The 18,746-nt window shown below is 42.3% G+C and overlaps 1 non-coding gene across 1 annotated transcript; it reads right to left on the reverse strand.

Annotated features, from left to right (window-relative positions):
- Positions 1-7,251: 7,251 nt before the first annotated feature.
- LOC141650717 (small nucleolar RNA R71) lies at positions 7,252-7,358 on the reverse strand. Its single transcript, XR_012546735.1, has one exon. It is a non-coding gene; the product is annotated as a small nucleolar RNA R71 (small nucleolar RNA).
- Between the last annotated feature and the right edge of the window lie 11,388 nt (positions 7,359-18,746).

Consider the following 18,746-nt stretch of genomic DNA (forward strand, 5'->3'; position numbering starts at 1 on the left):
TCCATCAAAATCCAAAGCAGGAGAAGATGACACAGACTTAGAAGATACTCCAAAAGAAGAGGCTGTTCAAGATCAAACTAACACAGCTATAATGATGGCCATACTCCAGGAAATCCAGAAACTACATGAGAAATTTGAGAAGATCCCTGGAGTACCTGCAGCCATTAAAAAAGCTAATCCAGGAAGTTATGCTGACTCTTCCTTCGTGGATGAGATAGCAAAGATAGATTTTCCAAAGAAGTTTGTGGTACCATCCATGAGGATTTATGATGGAACTACAGACCCTTAGAACCATGTAGTCTACTACAAATAAAGGATGTTAGAAGCCTCCATACCTAGTGAGTTGCGACAAGTATGTATGGGCAAAAGATTTGGAACAACCCTGATTGGGCCTGCCCTACAGCGGTACACAAATCTGCCAAATAGAAGCATCAAGTCCTTTGCAGATCTAATAAACTCGTTCAACCATCAATTCGCCAGCACCAGGGAACTTGAAAAGAGGTCCAGTGACCTGTACATGATCAAGCAAAAGCCTGGCGAGTCAATCGGAGCATTCATGACCAGATTCAACAAAGAGAAAGTATCAATTCCCAGATGTGATGTTGGAACAGCCGTGGAAGCTTTCAGGCAGGAGCTACCATTGGACAGTGATTTCTATCACTAAATGACTATGAAACCTTGCCTGACCTTTGAAGACGTCTAAGCATTAGCTCCTGGCTACATTAGGCTGGAAGAAGACAAAAGTTTAAAGGTTGAGACCACTGATAATAATTCAGGATATGACAGATCCAACAGGAAAAGCTTTAATCACAGAGGAAGCAGTTCCAGACCATCCCCCTATGCTAGGCCTAATAGATCAGAAGTCAACTATGCTCATGAGTAACGAGGTAACTCCTATACTTATTGATACGAGCATAATATATAGTCTTTTTAGCCTATTTTAGCACGTATTTCTATGCATTTTTATACTGTTTTTATAGTATTTTACCCCGAATTGGCTACTTTGGGTTCGTTTTGTCCATTTTGTAGAAATGAACGCGAAAGTAGTGGAATCGTACTCTTTTTCGTCCTTTTTGCATGCATTTAGAGGAGACGGGATTTTCCAGATTGAGATACTGCGTTGGGAAGCGTCAAGGCACGCATTACGAGGCAGTCAGGCATGGACTTGAGCTGATTTGAAGACAAAGGACTCGATCGAGCAGTTTTACCACTCGATCGAGTGGTTTTTACGTCCATGGTTGGTCGATTGAGTAGTTTTCTACTCGATCCTTAAGTTGCTGAAAGATGAGTTACTCGATCGAGTAACTATCTACTCGATCGAGTAGATGCTGCTGAGGTTTTGCTCGATCGAGTGGTTTTATTCCACTCGATCGAGTGGTTTTCGCTATTATGGGCTTTAATTAGCCCGTGTCATGTTTTATTCCGCAAAACTTACTTATTTTCCTATTTAAGCACGCATTAGTTAGGTCATTAGCATCAGATTTTATTTACTACTTAGCTTTTATCAAACTTGACTGCGTTAACATTCTTCATCACTGTAACCTTGTTCTCGGATTTACTTTGCTCGGATTTTGTGTTCTTTACGCCGGATTCGCTTGATTGTAATTCCTTTCTCTTCTCTTAATAATAATTAATCTTTTGTTTGCTTTAATTCTTCGTTTCGTTACATTTAATTTCTGCCCTAATTTACTCTTTATGCGATTTTATTATAGTTTTAATATGTTGAATGCTGGAAATCTATCTGCTGTTAGTATTGTTAGTTTAATTAGCGACATGAGTAGCTAAACCCCTTTCATGTTGGGATTAGGGGATCAGCGGTAGGAATGTGATGATGTAGTAAATGAAATAGATGAATTAATTGTGAGATCCTGTCACCATAGCAATTTAATTGTATTTATCGACTTAGTTGAGTGCACGCTTCTGAGTTATTTCTTTAATCTGGCTAAAATTAATCCTAGATCAAAAGATTGGACTAAATAGGCCTGCTATGAACAGTAGACTACCCTGACGAGAATGAAAGTTAAGTTAGCGGTATTTTAGGATAGAAAGTGGACCGAAAGGACCTTTCCACATCCGTCTTACATTGATTCATCTGAGTCATTTACAGCTGAGTCACTGGACTACCGTAGTGAACCGAATTCCCGACATGTTCCTTCTCTATTTGATAGTTTAAACTTATTTCTTGCCTTTAATGCTCTTACCCTTTATTTCTCTTTCCCTTTATACTTCGTAGTTTAGAAAACAATTCAAACAACCCCCCCCCCCCCATTTGTGACCAAATAGACGGACTTCTACAGATATCTTGCCTCCCTGTGGAGATCGACATGACTTCCCTAGCTATATAGTTAGTTTAGTTAGTTTATTTTTGACAGGTACACGACAGACGTGTCACTTATCCCCCTATTCAGGAATATAACTTCTCTGTTGATAATGCAGGATTAATCAAAAGACTTGACAACATGGGAGACATTATCAAGTGGCCTAAGAAGACGGACAACCCTAACTCAAGGAAAGACACAACAAAATGGTGTGAGTTTCACATGGACATAGGACACACCATGGAAGAGTGCATGGGACTACGCAGACAAGTGGCTTACCTGTTGAAGAAAGGCTACCTGAAAGATCTGATGCCATCAAGGAACAGGGAAGACAACGGATCAAGAAATGACTAGGAAAGACCACAACGTGACCTGGCTCCAGCACCACCCATCTATGAAGTCAAGTTCATCAATGGAGGATCTGAGATCTGCGGCCTGACTAGCTCAGCTGCAAAGAAAATAACAAGGGAGTCAAAAATAAAATCTCCTTTTAAACCTAGAAACTTACCTCAAATTACTTTTAATGATACTGACATGCAGGGAATCTCTGATATTCATCATGACGGCCTGGTCATTACCATGCAAATTGGAACTACACGTGTCCTAAGAATCTTAGTAGATGGTGGCAGCTCAGTCAATCTAATAATGCTCGATGTCTTGAAAGCCATGAAGATTGATGAAAGCCAGATCATAAAGAAATCAAACATCCTGGTGGGATTCAGTGGTGAAACCAAGAACACCCTGGGAGAAATCTACCCGCCAACATACGTTGAAGGAGTCTCATCATATGAAAGATTTGGAGTCCTGGGCTACCTTTCATCTTATAATGCAATCCTAGGCAGGCCATGGATCCACAATGTTAGAGCTATCACTTCAACTTATCACCAATGCGTCAAAATACCAACAGAGTGGGGAATAACAACCATCAAAGGTGAACAAAAGTCTACCCAGGAATGTTATACTGAATCCTTAAAACCTTCCAAGGCAGGTAAGTCTCTCGCCTAGCAATTACAGTACCCTGTTAGGAGTACTTATGTGGAAGAAATCCAAATGGAAACAAATCAAGTAATTTTAGACCCTGAGTATCCTGACAGGCATGTACTGATAGGATCTGATGTCCTTGACAATATCAGACCAGCACTAGTAAGTTTTCTTAATAATAAGTCTTCATGTTTTGCCTGGTCTCACTTTGATATGACTGGTATAGATGCTAATATTATTACTCATAAACTTAATATTGATACTTCATTTAAGCATGTATAGCAGAAAAGGATAAAGTTTGCCCCTGCATGCAACTCTATAATTAATGAAAAGGTGGACAAACTTGTAGACATGGGAATGATCAGAGAAGTAATATACCCTGAATGGCTAGCCAATGTGGTTGTGGTACAAAAGAAGAATGGCAAGTGGAGAGTTTGTGTAGACTACACAGACTTTAATAAAGCCTACCCAAAGGATCCATTCCCACTTCCTCACATTGATGCAATGGTAGATGCAACAACAGGGCATGAGCTACTAACATTTATGGACACTTCAAGTGGATTCAACCAGATCAAGATGCACCCAGTTGACCAGGAAAACACTGCATTCATCACGGAAAGGGGCATATATTGCTACACACCAATGCCCTTTGGCCTGAAAAATGTAGGGGCAACCTACCAACGACTGGTCAACATGATGTTCAAAGATCAAATTGGTGACATAATGGAAGTCTACATCGATGACATGGTGGTCAAATCAAAAAAGGCAGAAGATCATGTAAAAGACCTAGAAGTAGCCTTCAAGATCTTGGAAGAATTCAATATGAAGCTCAACCCCTACAAATGCCATTTTGGAGTCTCTTCAGGCAAATTCCTAGGATACATGGTGACAAAAAGAGGGATTGAAGCCAGCCCAGAATAAATAAAAGCCATCCCGAAACTGGAGTCTCCCAAATCAGTTAAAGATATCCAAAGGTTAACAGGAAGAGTTGCAGCCCTGAACAGGTTCATATCCAGATCATCTGAAAGATGCGAACCCTTATATAATCTCCTCAGAAAGAATAAGTCATTCAAATGGATGCCTAAACACGAAACAGCCTTCCCAGATTTAAAAACCTACCTGACTACTCCTCCACTACTGGCCAAACCTAACAAAGGAGAACCCCTGACGGTTTACTTATAAATCACTGAGACCGCAGTAAGTGGAGTCCTGATCAAGGAGGTTGAAGGGCAACAACACCCTGTCTATTATGTAAGTAAAAGTCTCCTGGATGCAGAAACAAGGTATGAACTACTTAAAAAATACGTACTTGCTTTAATTATATCCTGTAAAAAACTTAGACCTTACTTTGAGAGTCACCCAATAATTGTCAGGACCAACCTGCCTATCAAATCTCTCCTGAGAAAACCTGAACTTTCAGGCAGAATGGCAAAATGGTCAGTACAACTAAGTACTTATGATGTGACCATTATTTGAGCATATTTAGTCCCCGAATTAGCCTCGTTCCTATGCTTTTTAGTGCATATTTGGGTCATTTACTATCTTTAGTCCTTTGTTTTGAATATTCTTTGAGGTTTTGTTTCCTTGGTAGGAGAGGAGTGCAAACCTTGCAATTTCATGGCAAAATAAAGCTAAATTGATCGAATCTAATGACCAAGCATCAAAGAGAAGACAAGACTAGAAGGCCTTTGTACATATTATAGTAGATGGGCAATGATGAAGAAATCCTTGCATCCCCGACTAAATCCCGGAGGATTTTTGGAAGAAGAGAGGAAGAAAAGAAGAAAGGAAGGCTGGAACCTAATCCGTTTGTCCAGCGTAGCAAGGCGCCCGTCCAAGACTGCAAAGATCCGAGCGTCTTTGCCATAGGGACGCCCATCCAAACACGCCCCAATCCGCTCGTCCAAGCATCAATCCACCCGTCCACCCACCCCAGAATCCACTCGTCCCGACCCTTGGACGCCCGGATTGTCTTACAGGCCTATACGTCCTCTTCTCCCCTCCATTAAAGATGCCCATATTTTCGAAAGACTAGCAAATAGGAGACTCGCATCTTTTCTGAGAGGAGCGATTCCTCAAGGACTTAATCGTCATTTAAGCCCTTAGTAAACCCTAATTTGTGTACCTAATTTCCACTATAAATACCCCATTAGTCTAATTAATTAATCATGTTCTTCTTATCAATACTTAGTGTAGTTTATATAATTCTAATCTCTTCTTAATCTTGTAATCAACTTCTAATCAAATATTAATACAAATCTCATTTCCTTAATTTCTCTTTTGTTCATCTTTTATTTTGGGTAATTGAAGATTATTTGGGTTATCATTGGGAGATTGACAACCTTCCAATCATTCATCAAGTACTTCTATTATTCTATGCTTTATTTTGGAATCATTATTAGGTATAATTCTCTTAATCCCTTTTTAATTATTGTTAATCATCTTCATTTATTCATCATGTTTTGCTGTGTTAATATGATTGACAACCTTGTTAACATGTTAAACTTGATAATGAGTGAGTAGTTTCCTTAACTAGGGTTAATGGGTAATTAGGGGAAACCAACATGGGGGATGATTCATGCTTAATTTAATATGTTTTCATAATTTATTTGCTTGCTTGTTGTGATCTCAACTTATGCACATGTTATGTTTGATGAAATGCGAGCCTATGAATCCTTGCATTTTTTACCCATCACTTACCTTTTCAATGAGACTTGTAAGACATAAACCAACTCGAGTCTCATTAGACCATGCATATAGTTGAGTAGGGAGGATTAAGTCGACTTGTAGGTGTTGTACAATCTAATCGATTCGACTCCGGGACCCAAACCTTCCTAGGATTGTAAGATATAAACCAACTCGATCCATCACAACAATAATTGCTTGCTTATAATTTGAGAATATGTTTGTATGATCAATTCCCATGAATCCCCTATGACCCCATGACACCCTAGTGCTTTTAATCAATTGTTTACATCTCATTTTAATCATCTTCCATGTTTACTTTTATTGCTATTTAGTTTAGTGATCTTCTTATCTCAACCCAAATCGTGACACCCCTAGACACCGCTACTTACAATCGAAAATTCTACATCAATACCCGTCCCTTGGGATCCGACCTTTACTTGCCTCTTTACTAATAGTAGAGTTGTTTGTGAAGTTATAAATATTGTTTTGGTCTAGGTGCTCCTAACGACAAGTAACCGGAAATTAAGCTCCAAGTGAGTCCGACCAAAAATGGCGCCGTTGCCGGGGACGGTGTTAACTTGATTTGATTTTATTAGATTGTTATTAGTTGTGTCTTTCTTTGCCTTGGGGAAGTAAAACTCCTCAAGGTTTGTTCTAATTGTTTTCGAGTTGTTTGATATTTTGCATGTCTAGAAGATCACAAGGTAACTTGTTACCCGTTGATCATGAAATTGAATGGACTTTGACAACCAATAGAAGACTTGCTAGAGGTACTTTGAGAGGTATTGGTGAGGTTGTAGATATTCAACCAAATACTATTGAGTTCATCAACCCTTTTGCAAGAGAAGGTGAGGAGAACCCAACACCAAATCAATCACAAAATCAACCCACAATGCCTAAATTTTCATAACATTCCGTACCAACCGAGGAGAACCTACCCAATGGTACTCTCACACCACAACACTTAACCGGAAATTTCATTGCTAAATCCGCATTTATCCAATTAGTCGAAAGAAGCCAATTTGGGGGGATGCCTAGTGAAGACCCTCACTCTCACATGGAGACTTTTTGTGACTATTGTGATGCGATTTCACAAACCGGTGTGACTCAAGACCAAATTCGATTGGTCTTATTTCCTTTTTCTCTAATTGGCACCGCAAAACATTGGTTGAAAAGCCTTGATAAGGCTACTCTTGGAATTGACTCTTGGAAGAAGTTGGCTCTAGCTTTCTACAAAAAATTCTACCCTCCGAAAAAGACTAACATGTTAAGAGCTCAAATTACGGGTTTTAAGCAAAGGGATGAAGAATCTTTGTATGAAGCTTGGGAGCGGTTCAAGGGAATTTGTCGCTCATGTCCTCATCATGGACTTAGCGAGTGGTTCTTGGTACAACAATTTTGGAATGGTCTTTATGAAGACTCAAGAAATATTCTCAACATGGGATCAAATGGTATGTTCACCGAAGTTGACGATAATCAAACTTGGAACAATATTGAGGAAATGGCGGTCCATAATTCACAATATAGTAGACCTCGCAAGGCTATTAGAGGAGGAAAGCATGAAGTGGACTCTATTACTCAATTGGGTGCTCAATTTAGTGCTCATATTGATACCATTAACTTGAAGTTTGAGAAGGCTATGGCTAAACTTGAAGAAGCCTCAAAATCACCAAAGCATCATGTTAATGCCATGGTAGCATCTTCATCAATCCCAAGTGGGATATGTGAGAATTGTGGAACTTTAGGACATGACCAAAGTGAATGTAGGGGAACAAATGAACAAGTGAATGCTTTTCAAGCATACAAGAGTGGTACCCCTTATTCCAATTATTACAATTAAAACACCAAATTACACCCAAATCTCTCATACAAAAGCCAAAATGTTCAAAACCCTCAACAAACATACACCCCACCTCCCATGAGAAACCAAAATCAAAGACCCTTTTTCAACCAAAACCAACGTTATCAAAATCAAACTCCATACAACCAACAAAATGACCAAGGTTTTGATGTTCAAAAAGCGGTCCTCCAAATGCAAAAGAATCAACAAAAATTTTTCACTCAAATGCAAAAAGATAGCCAAGCAAAGGACATCACCATCAACAACATCCTAGCCCACACAAAAATGTTGGAAACTCAATTGACCCAACTAGCATCTTCAAACTCTCAAAGACAAAAGGGGCAATTACTACCTCAAGGTAATCCCCCAAGACATGAAACGGTTAGTGCCATTCACTTGAGGAGTGGTACAAGATATGAAGGACCAAAGAAGTAAGTTGAGGATGAAGTTATGGAAGCTAGTGACAAAGAAGAAGTTGTGCAAAACTCTAAGGAAGATGAACCAACAAAAGAAGAAGTTTCAAAGAAAAGTCAAGAAAAGGCTAAGGAGAAGGAGCCCATTGTGATTAGACTTCCATTCCCAAGTCGTCAAGCTAAGCCTAAGTTTGATGACCAACTTGGAAAATTCATGGAAATTGTGAAGAATTTGGAAGTCTCGATTCCTTTTACGGAATTAATCAATCACGTGCCTACCTATGCAAAGTACATAAAGGACATCCTTACGAAAAAGAAGTCGATCCAGAAGCTTGAAACTATCGCCTTCACTAAGGTGAGTAGTGCAATCCTTCAAGGGAGTTCACCTCCGAACTTAAAGACCCGGGAAGCTTCTCAATACCGTGTACCATTGGCGACACCACGATCAACAAGGCTTTGTGTGATGTAGGAGCAAGTGTGAGTGTTATGCCGTATCCGGTTAGTAAAAGGCTAGGGATGGGAGAGCTTAAATGTACCAACATCACACTCCAAATGGCCGATAGATCGACAAAGACACCGTTAGGGATATGGGAAGATGTCCCCGTGAGAATCGGCAAATTCTTCATCCCGGTGGACTTTGTCATTGTTGACATGGAAGAAGACTCCAATATTCAGATCATCCTAGGTAGACCTTTCTTGCACACCGCGGGTGCGGTGATAGATGTGAAGCACGGAGAGCTTACTCTAGAAGTGGGAGACGAGACCATAACTTTCAACCTTGACAAGACCATGAGAGCTCCCCGTTTGCATGAACCATGCTTCATGGTTGATCACTATAGACGAAAGGATGATAGAAAGAAGTCGGAATTACAATGGAAAAAGAAAGTTGATGATGCTCCATCAAAAGAGAAAGGGAATAGCAACAAAGAGAGCTTGAAAAGCTCACCCATGACAAGTGAAGAGGATGGCCTCATTGGCCAAAACAAGAAAGAAGGAGAGTTGTCTCTATCAACTCAAGAAATTTTTAATGATCAAGTAGACGAAGTTTGCGGTCTTTGGGATGATGAGTTCGAAGGGATATTCAATCCCTACATTGGTAATGCTATGAACCAAGACCATCACGGAGAACAACAAGTGCAAAAATCTATTAAAGACCTTTATCATGATAATGAACAAGCTTTCGACTACTTCTTCAAGGTGTTGAGTAACATCAACAACACCTTGAACATGCCCCCTTGACATCTCATATTGGATGAGAGTTTGGTGGAGTCCTCCCTAAACCACCATTTGTAAATATTCTAACTCCCTAACTTGCATTTCAAATTTTTACATTGCATTTTTGTCATTTTTGGACTTATATTTTTGTGCCTTGATCAAGATATTTATCATTTTGAGAGAAGTAAGGGAGGGACTTATAATTTCATTAATGTGTAGTGCTTTGACCTAGTGTAGGGAATGCAATTGCCTAGGCTATTCATACCTTTGTAGTGCCCCTATAATGAAGAACACGAGAATTGAAGAATGAAAATGTTACGGGTTATGCAGTACCCACAGATGGACCTGAATCCGTGTGGTCAAGGAAGAATCCGAGCAACCAAAAGATAAATCCGCTCGTCGTCAAGGAATCCGAGCGTCCAAGATACAATCTGCTCGTCTGGCAGAGCTGCAGAATTCAAAAAAATGGTCTGTCACAGAATCCGAGCGTCCTAATTGAGAATCCGCTCGTCTAATTCTGGACGCTCGTCTTACAGGAAAGACGCTCGTCTTTCTGCAGTTGATTTTTAAGGTATCTCCCTGTAACAGAATCCGAGCGTCCGTCCAGGAAGACGCTCGCCCCAAATTGGAAAATCCGCTCGTCTTTGCTGAAAGACGCTCGTCCTGTGGTGCCATTTCCTGAGGCAAAACGCGAAGAATCCGAGCGTCCCAGTCCTTGGTCCGCTCGTCCCCTGCTGCTATTTCAAATATAACGGGTCTCTTAAACCCTTTCCCTCATTCATTTTCATTTCTTCTACATTCAAACACTACCCAAAACCCAAAAACCCAAAACCCCCCCAAAACCCTCATCCTCTACATCAACAAAACCAAATTTCCTCAACCAAATTCAACAAAATCAAATCTAAACTTCCCCACAACAAAAAATTAATCACTCCTTTAGCAACAACAATTGATTCAAACACCAAAATCTTCAACTTTTGAGTCGATTTTTAAGATACAAAGCAACATTCTTTTATCTTAAATCAATTTGGGCATAACTAAAAATTGGAGATTTCAATCTTTCTTTGGTGTAATCAAGAATGGCAAGAACTAAAGGAGGTAACAAGGCACCCCCAAAGAAGACACTTTCAAAAAGGCAACAAACTCTTCAAGCAAAACAATTGTCAAAGGCATTGGTAGTCCATGAGGCAAGGTTGGAGGTTCAACAAGGTCCCCCTATGGAAGCTACAACATCAACAACTCCGGTCATTGAGCAATTATCCAACTATCCGGAGGTAATTTTCACTTCCGACTCTCATAGGGATAAATTCGTTCTCTTTGCTAAGAAGACCATTATGCCTACAAAATTTGTTTGTGAAGATGCCTTGACAAAGTTGGGTGTTCTTGAACAAACCAAAACCTTCTTTGAGGCTATGGGATTGGGTAAATTGTTTACCATGAAAGAATTGACATACCCCTCCCTCACCTTGGAATTTTTGAGTTCCTTGAAAGTCACAAGGGTGGAGACTAGAACCCACATCGAGTTTCGTCTTGCAAATGTTGATAGACGCATCACTTATGGCGAATTGAGTAAGATTTTAGGCCTTAGCGATACCCCGAAATATACAAAGATCCCCGACAAGTATGACCCCGCTCCTCTTTGGGAGGCAATTTCCGGAAAGAAATTTGTGCGCTTTCATGATTGTCGTGCTCTATTAATTCACCATCTGGGCATTAGAGTGTGGCATAAGGTCATTGGAAATACTTTGATAGCAAGAAATGGCACTAATCATCTTACCAAGCTCGATTGTGTTCTTCTTGAGTCGGCCTTGAACATAGGAAGGGAATATACTAAGCCATATAATGCTCTTAGACTTTTGGTTAAACGATGGCTTAATGTCGATTGTGGTAAAGAAGGCACCGCTTTCATTGTGAATGGAGGACTAGTTACCCATTTGGCCAAGCACTTTAACCCAAATTTCAACAAAGACAACACTTATGTGGCAGTTAAAGGAGGTCATCTGATTGACATGGATGATACGTGCCTAATGTATAGTCTTTTTGGCCTATTTCAGCACGTATTTATATGCATTTATATACTGTTTTTATGGTATTCTGCCCCGAATTGGCTACTTTGGTGTATTTTATCCTTTTTGTAGGAATGATCGCGAAAGTAGCGGAACCATGCTCTTTTCTGTCCTTTTGCATGCATTTAGAGGAGACGGGACCATCCCAGAGTGAGATGCTGCACTTGAAGTGTCGTTGCACGCATTACGAAGCATTTTGGTGAAGACGTGAGCTGAATTGAAGACCCAGGTGGTCTATCGAGCTGCTTGGTGGTCTATCGAGTGACTCCTAAGCTTCCCAAGACTCGATCGAGCTGCTGCTTACTCGATCGAGTGATCCACACATGACTAGTCCTCGATCGAGTCCCCTGAAGGTCGATCGAGGAGTTTCCCCTAAGCTGATGGTCGATCGAGTAGTCTAATCTACTCGATCGAGAAGCCTTCGACGCTGTGGGCTTTAATTAGCCGTGTTTGGTTTATTTTGCATAACACTTAGACTTTTCCTATTTAACCGAGGATTACTAGGTTAATTAGGTATCACTTTTACTCTCAGACTATCTCTTTTACTATTATTCATATTAGAAAAACCTACTGTTACTTTTACGTTGCTTTCACCTTGGGATTATTGCACTCGGATTTCGTCGTTCTTTACGCCGGATTGCTCAGATTGTAATCACCTCCTTCTCTTAATATTAATTAACCTTCTTGTTGCCTTTAATTATTGTTTATGCATTTATTCTTACTTGCCCTAATTTCTATCATCGCGTTTTATTATTATTCCGTTATGTCTTCACTGGGATTTTATGTCTTTGTTAGATTAGTTATGAATATGAGTAGCTAAGCCTCTTCATGTTGGGATTAGGGGATCTGCGGTAGAATAATGACGACGTAGTGAATGAATTAGACGAATTGATATAAGAGACTCTGTCACTATAGCAATATAACTGTAATCACCGACCTAGTTGAGTGCACGCTTCTATGTCACCTATTAAACTGGCTACAATTAACCCTGGATCGAAAGATTGGATTAAATAGGCCTGCTATAAACAGTAGACTACCCTAATGAGGACGAAAGTTAAGTTAGTGGTATTTTAGGGTGGGAAGTGGACCGAAAGGACCTTCTAATATCCGTCTCACAGTTAGTTCGTCTAAGTCATTTACTGCCAAGTTGTTAAACTACCGTAGTGAACCGAAGTTCCGACATGCCTCTCTCTTATTGATAGTTTAATTCATTTCTTGCTTTACTGCTCTTCCTTTATTTCTCTTCCCTTTTACTCCGTAGTTTAGAACCAAAAATTAATCAAACCCAATTGTTACCTTAGAATTAGAAATAGATAGCTGTAGTTACATTCCTCCCTGTGGATTCGATACTCGACTGCCTCTACTACATTTTTAGTTGAGACCGTTAGGTTTTATTTTTGACAGGTACGCGACAGACGTGTCAAATTTTGGCGCCGTTGCCGGGGAGGCAATTGTTCCAATTACTAGCTGTTTTATTTTTAATTCTCCTTTTTAGTTTAAGGAACATCGTTCCTTAAACTATTCTCATATCTTGTCTTTAGTTTCGTCTTATGCGCAGGTCGCAGGGTGGTCCACTACTACCTTTTGATCCCGAGATTGAGAGATCTCTACGCGTAAAAAGGAGACTATTATTCGAGCAACAGGCTGAGGAAGAGTCTAGTTCTCGCAGTAGCTTTTATGAGAACGAGCTTTTCGTGGCCAATCCACCATCTTCTCCAGTTTCTAATTCATCAGCTGAATCTACCACTTTCCCAGAATTTCCCGAAATGGCCGAGGAAGCTACCATTGCTAGTCACTCCGAGCCCACCGCTGACAATCTTTATAAGGGGTTCGAACTGCCTGGAGACGCTAGGAAGTTCGAGCCTAAGCCTTCTTACATTAGCATGGTCGAGAAAAATCAGTTCGGGGGAGCTGCGAAGGAAGACGCGGCCCAGCATATGGAGACCTTCATAGATTATCGCCGCTCCATACCTCCTCCCACCGGCGTGACGGTGATCGATCAAAGAAACTATGTTTATCTTCTCACTCCGCGATGCTGCGAGGGAGTGGTACAGGGATTTGGACAAAGCTGCTCACGGCATAACAGATTGGAATTCGCTAGCATTGGCGTTTTATAAGAAATATTTCTCTGCTTCGAGAACCATAGCCATCAGAGCTCAGATAACCAGTTTCAAGCAGGGACCCGACGAGAACTTCCATGAGGCATGGCTTCGCTTTAAGAAACTAGTGCGTACCATACCACACCACGGTTTCGAGAAATGGAGTTTATGCAACCATTTTTACAATGGTTTATATGACGATCAAAGGGCTATATTAGATGCAGCGGCCAACGGTCGATTTTCTGACAACTTGGGGCCGACGAAAGGTTGGAAAATAATAGATGATTTAGCCACTCATAGGGCTGAATACGGGAATTCAAGAGGAAACCAAAGGAGAGTCTTGAATCCTCTTCGTGGCCGCACTAGAAGCCCCCATCGCTAGGTTCGACAAGTACGAACTAGGGGGAGCTCTAAAGCCGGGGATGTACCGGGTTAATGCCATGACAGACGGTCCTTTCGTGCATACGAGATGTGGGGTAGACGGACATGTCGCGATTATTGTCCTAGTCCTTATGAGCAACGTCCGCCTTTCAACATTACAGGCAAAACAACACTCATTATGAGCCGAATATCCACCCCAATCTGAGGTGGAGCAACCAGAACAACGTACTCAATCCCACCGCTCCTTCGAATCAGCAGCAGCCCTATATCCCTCCACACCAGAAGCAACAAGGCTATCAGAAGCCTCCGTCTTTCAACCCTCCTAACCAAGGTGCTTCGTCATCTAGTGGGATGAGCGAGATCGGTGAGTTGAAGTCCATGATGCAGTCCATTGCAAAGCAATTACAGCAGAAGGACACGGCATTCAAGGCACTTGAGACTCAAGTTGCCCAATTGGCTGAAAATCAATCCTCGAGAAAAGCCGGTCATTTGCCAACTCAAAATGACAAGAATCCAAATGAGACGGTGCATTTGATAGAGTTGAGAAGCGGTCTCTCTTACGAAGGACCAGAAATGAAGAAATCAGACTCGGGGAAGTCACATCGATGATGAACAGTGTTCGTTCGAGAGAAAAGGACCTACGACACGGGAATTACTCGATCGATCAAGTCCAGTCTTTGAAACAGTTCGATCGAGTGGAATTTGTAAGGAAGCAGGTCGATCGAGTGAGCACAGTGCTCGATCGAATGAAAAGGAAGACGAGGTTGTTCGATCGAGTCAGGATGTTGCTCGATCGACCACAGTTGCTGAAGAAGGAGCTCGATCGAGTGAACACACTGCTCGATCGAGTGATATGAATGACGGGAAGCTTATTCGAGAGCCTGCTAGTGCTCGTTTAAGCGATGAATTACCAGAAAGACCTCGTTCGAGAGGTAAGAAGCGTCCGAAGGATACTGAACTCGCTCCGGAAGATAATTTGGAAGCGAGGAACAAGGGACTCGAAATCCCAATCACGGTTCCCTTCCCGAGGCGGCTGCAGAATACCAAGATTAATCAACAGTTCAGCAAATTTGTTGAGCTTTTGAAGAGCTTGGAAGTTTCCGTGCCGTTCACTGAATTGCTTATGAAGGTACCCTCTTATTTACGATTTATGAAAGATATTTTAGCACGTAAGAGGACCATTAATGATAATGAGACTGTCGCTTTGACTGAGATGGGGTCAGCCCTGTCTCAAAATAAGTTACCTCTTAAGCAATCAGACCCGGGTAGTTTTTCGATCCCCTGTCACATAGGTATGAGTTTGATTGATAATGCGCTATGCGATTTAGGCGCTAGCGTAAGTGTACTACCTCTGTCTCTAGCTAAGAGACTTGGTGTGACAAAGCTGAGTTGCACCAATATGACTGTCCAGATGGCCGACCGTAGTTTATCACGGCCACTAGGAGTAGCAGAGGACGTACCTGTTAGGATCGGGAAGTTCTTTATTCCTGTTTACTTTGTCGTCCTAGATATCCCCGAAGATGTGCACACCCCTATCATTTTAGGGAGACCATTTTTGTCCACTTTGCCCGAGCAAAGTGATAGATGTCGGGGAAGACTTTGACCTTCCAGGTAGGGGATGAGGAGTTGACTTTTCGTCAGTCCCAATTCCGGAGGGCTCCCATGCAAGCTCAGCCTTGCAATGCCCTCTCTTCTGTTGACCCTATTATTGACACTCCAGATGAAAGTTTGGAGAATATTGCTATTATTGCTAACCCTCCGCCTCGGTCGAGAGCAACAAGGAGGAAAATTCGTCTGTTGTCCTTCTTTGCAGTACGGATGAAGGCAAGAAAGGAGCGATCAAAGGACAGGTGGAACCACTTTGTCATTCAAACTGGAGCCAAGAAAGCCAAGGAAGCGACGGAGCGCGAGAACAAAGACAGATTCGAACCTACATAGATTCGAACTATGTTCCTCCTCCTCTTAGAAATTCAAGTTCATGGAAGTCAAAAAGGACGGTCGAAGATCGTTGAAGTGACGTCCTCCGATCGAAGCCCACGAAGGGGCTGCGACGGTGATGGGAATTAAACGGGAAATGCCCCGTGTAACAAAGTGTAATAGACAAGTTTTGAATTTCCTTTGAATTGGTTTAATTACGTTTTAATTAGGACAATTAGTTTAGACATTCTTTTTAGCGTAGAATAAGACTATAGACTGTGTTCTTTGCATTTTTGGTATTTTTGGGATGTGTTTGGATTTGTTTTACGCAGGTTTGGGGAAATACACGCATTTCGAGGAAGTACAGATGGAAATTCAAAGGAATTCACACGAGGAAGTCCTCGATCGAGTACTTTTGTACTCGATCGAATGGAAATTGGTTCGATCGAGTCCATTGTCTACTCGATCGAGGAAGGCTAAAGTGGAATTGGTCGATCGAGGGCTGCACATTCGATCGAGCAAGGGGACATCAAAGGTCCTCGATCGAGAGGTTAAAATCACTCGATCGAGGACATGAACAGGGACACGGGAGTTTTTCTTTCTTAAACTCTTTATTTCCCTAATCTTTTTCATTTAACCCCTAATTCCGTCTAACCTCTCCCTTTTGTGCGATTGATTTTCCCCAAATCCCCATCTCTTGCCCAAAAACCACCTAATCAAACACCTACATTCTATTGCTAGCTAATTAATCTTCAATACCCCCTTATTTTCCCCCTCTTTTATGCTCATTTTCTCGGTTTTCTAAGGGAATTAGGGTTTGCGGTTTTCCAATTGAAAATCCGCCTTTGTTGCGTGTTGTTTGGAGTTTAATTGCTAATTTGTAGGTCAATCATCATCAAGTAAGTGTTCATTCAACCTCTTTGCATTTTATCTTCAATTATTTCGAATTGTTATGAGGTGATTTAAGTTAGGGCTCGAAAATTCCATGTATAGTCGACTTGTTTCGATTTTATTGTGTTTATTTGCCCTTGATTAGCTTAATTGATGATGTTTTAGCAACTCCTCGCTGTTCTTGCATGATAAATTCGAATCTTGCGCGATTTTCGCGATTAGGGTTCCTGGGAGTCGGAAATTTATTTGTCGGACGGTTGCTTTGCTTTGTAATTGCGGTTGTCGCCTTCTTATTCTTGTTATTAACCGCTGTTAATCGCTTTCCCGTCCCCTATCGCCTCTATATCTTTGTGAATTCTTTGGGAATCTTGCTTTGTGAGTGATTATTTTCGCCGCAAGGAGTGACACATGCCCCCATTTTCGGTTTTCATCTTTGTTTTCACCCTTTTGCGATCCTTTGTTTTATCATATTATCACCACTCACATTCTGTTTTTCGAAAATTTTTGAGGAATTGCTTGGTTTTGTATCTTTGTACGTCGATTGTTTCGACCGATAGGGCCTCATATTTCTTTGTCACATGTTGGTTAGCGGGTTGTTTTAACCACGGTTAGCGAGATCGTCTCTTATTCATGCCCTTTGACACTTTGCGGGATGGACGCGAGTTCCCTGTCTTCTACTAGCACGTCCTCCGGCTCTTCGTGAGCGAGCAAGTGGCCCCTTTGTTGCCACTAGCTCGCCTTGGTTACCACTGCAAAGACGGTTCTACTTGTCTCGTTGCGGGGACGATCTCTGGCGCACCCGGCTCGGCCGGGAGCTCGGTTCGAGCTTCACCACCATCACTCCCAGGCCTTTCTTTTTGGCTTGCGGCTTGCAGACCCGTTTTCCGCGGCTCGGTATGGTGCCACCGAGGACCCACCAGCAGCTAGCCGGCTAGCCCTCACTTCCGCCCCCGTCCGAGGTCCGTTGTTACGGGGAGAGGGCGCTATCGCGCTGCACCGAAGATGCCCACGTGACGTTTCACTTCGGAGGCTCACCGGACACGGTTAGTTTCTTTACTTCGTTGCCCCCTCTCCTCTACCCGTTTCCTTGCGCGGACTGATCTAGAGACCTTAGGCATTTACGAGGAGGTCTGTAGTTTGTTGAACGGGACGGGTATGTCGGGTTTGATTACCATGCAGGAGGCTACCATTCGTACCCTTACGTACGAGTTCTTTAGCTCCTATTCCTTTGACACCGACTCTTACGCCGCCGACCACCCAGTTCTCGTATTTACTTTCGACTCCGCAACGAGTCACATCACTGGACTTTGGCTCAGTTTGGGCAGGTTTTAGGCCTAGTTAGTGACGGCCTCACTGCCCCGCCTCGAGACCTTCTTCAGCCACTCTGGGCTGCTCTGTCTCACACTCCCTTCCACTCACGGAAGGGAGCTCACATTCACTTACCTGCGCCCCGTTACTACTTGCGTCTGTTAGGAGAGACCATCTTTGGGCGCCCTGAGTCCAACAACGTGACCAACACTGAGCTAGCGATTCTCGCGGGGTACCTCAACATTGACTATGGTACCCCGTTTGTTCTCAACATTGCCTATCTGGTAGCTCAGCATTGGAACGGGATTGGGACTCGAGTCAAGACCGCTATTGTCTGCGGCGGGCTAGTGACTAGGATCGCCCGCCACCTTTACCCTACTGACCCTTCACTCACTGCACCTGATGAGGTGGCTTACCTTGACCTCGATGCCATGGCTGTCTTGACCTGGTTCCCAAAGGTGAAGGGGAGCGCGAGGACGTGGAAGATCTGTGGTTCCACGTCTGTTACCTTGCCGTGCTCTACCCTGCCGCCACTCTCACCGCTCCCTACTGCTGCTGAGGGAGCGAGGCCACCTCCACCTACCTACCACCTTACCTTCACCCCTCCCTCTTCTTCCACTAAGAAGAGG

The sequence above is a fragment of the Silene latifolia genome, chromosome 3 (assembly GCF_048544455.1).
Source record: "Silene latifolia isolate original U9 population chromosome 3, ASM4854445v1, whole genome shotgun sequence".
NCBI lineage: Eukaryota > Viridiplantae > Streptophyta > Magnoliopsida > Caryophyllales > Caryophyllaceae > Silene > Silene latifolia.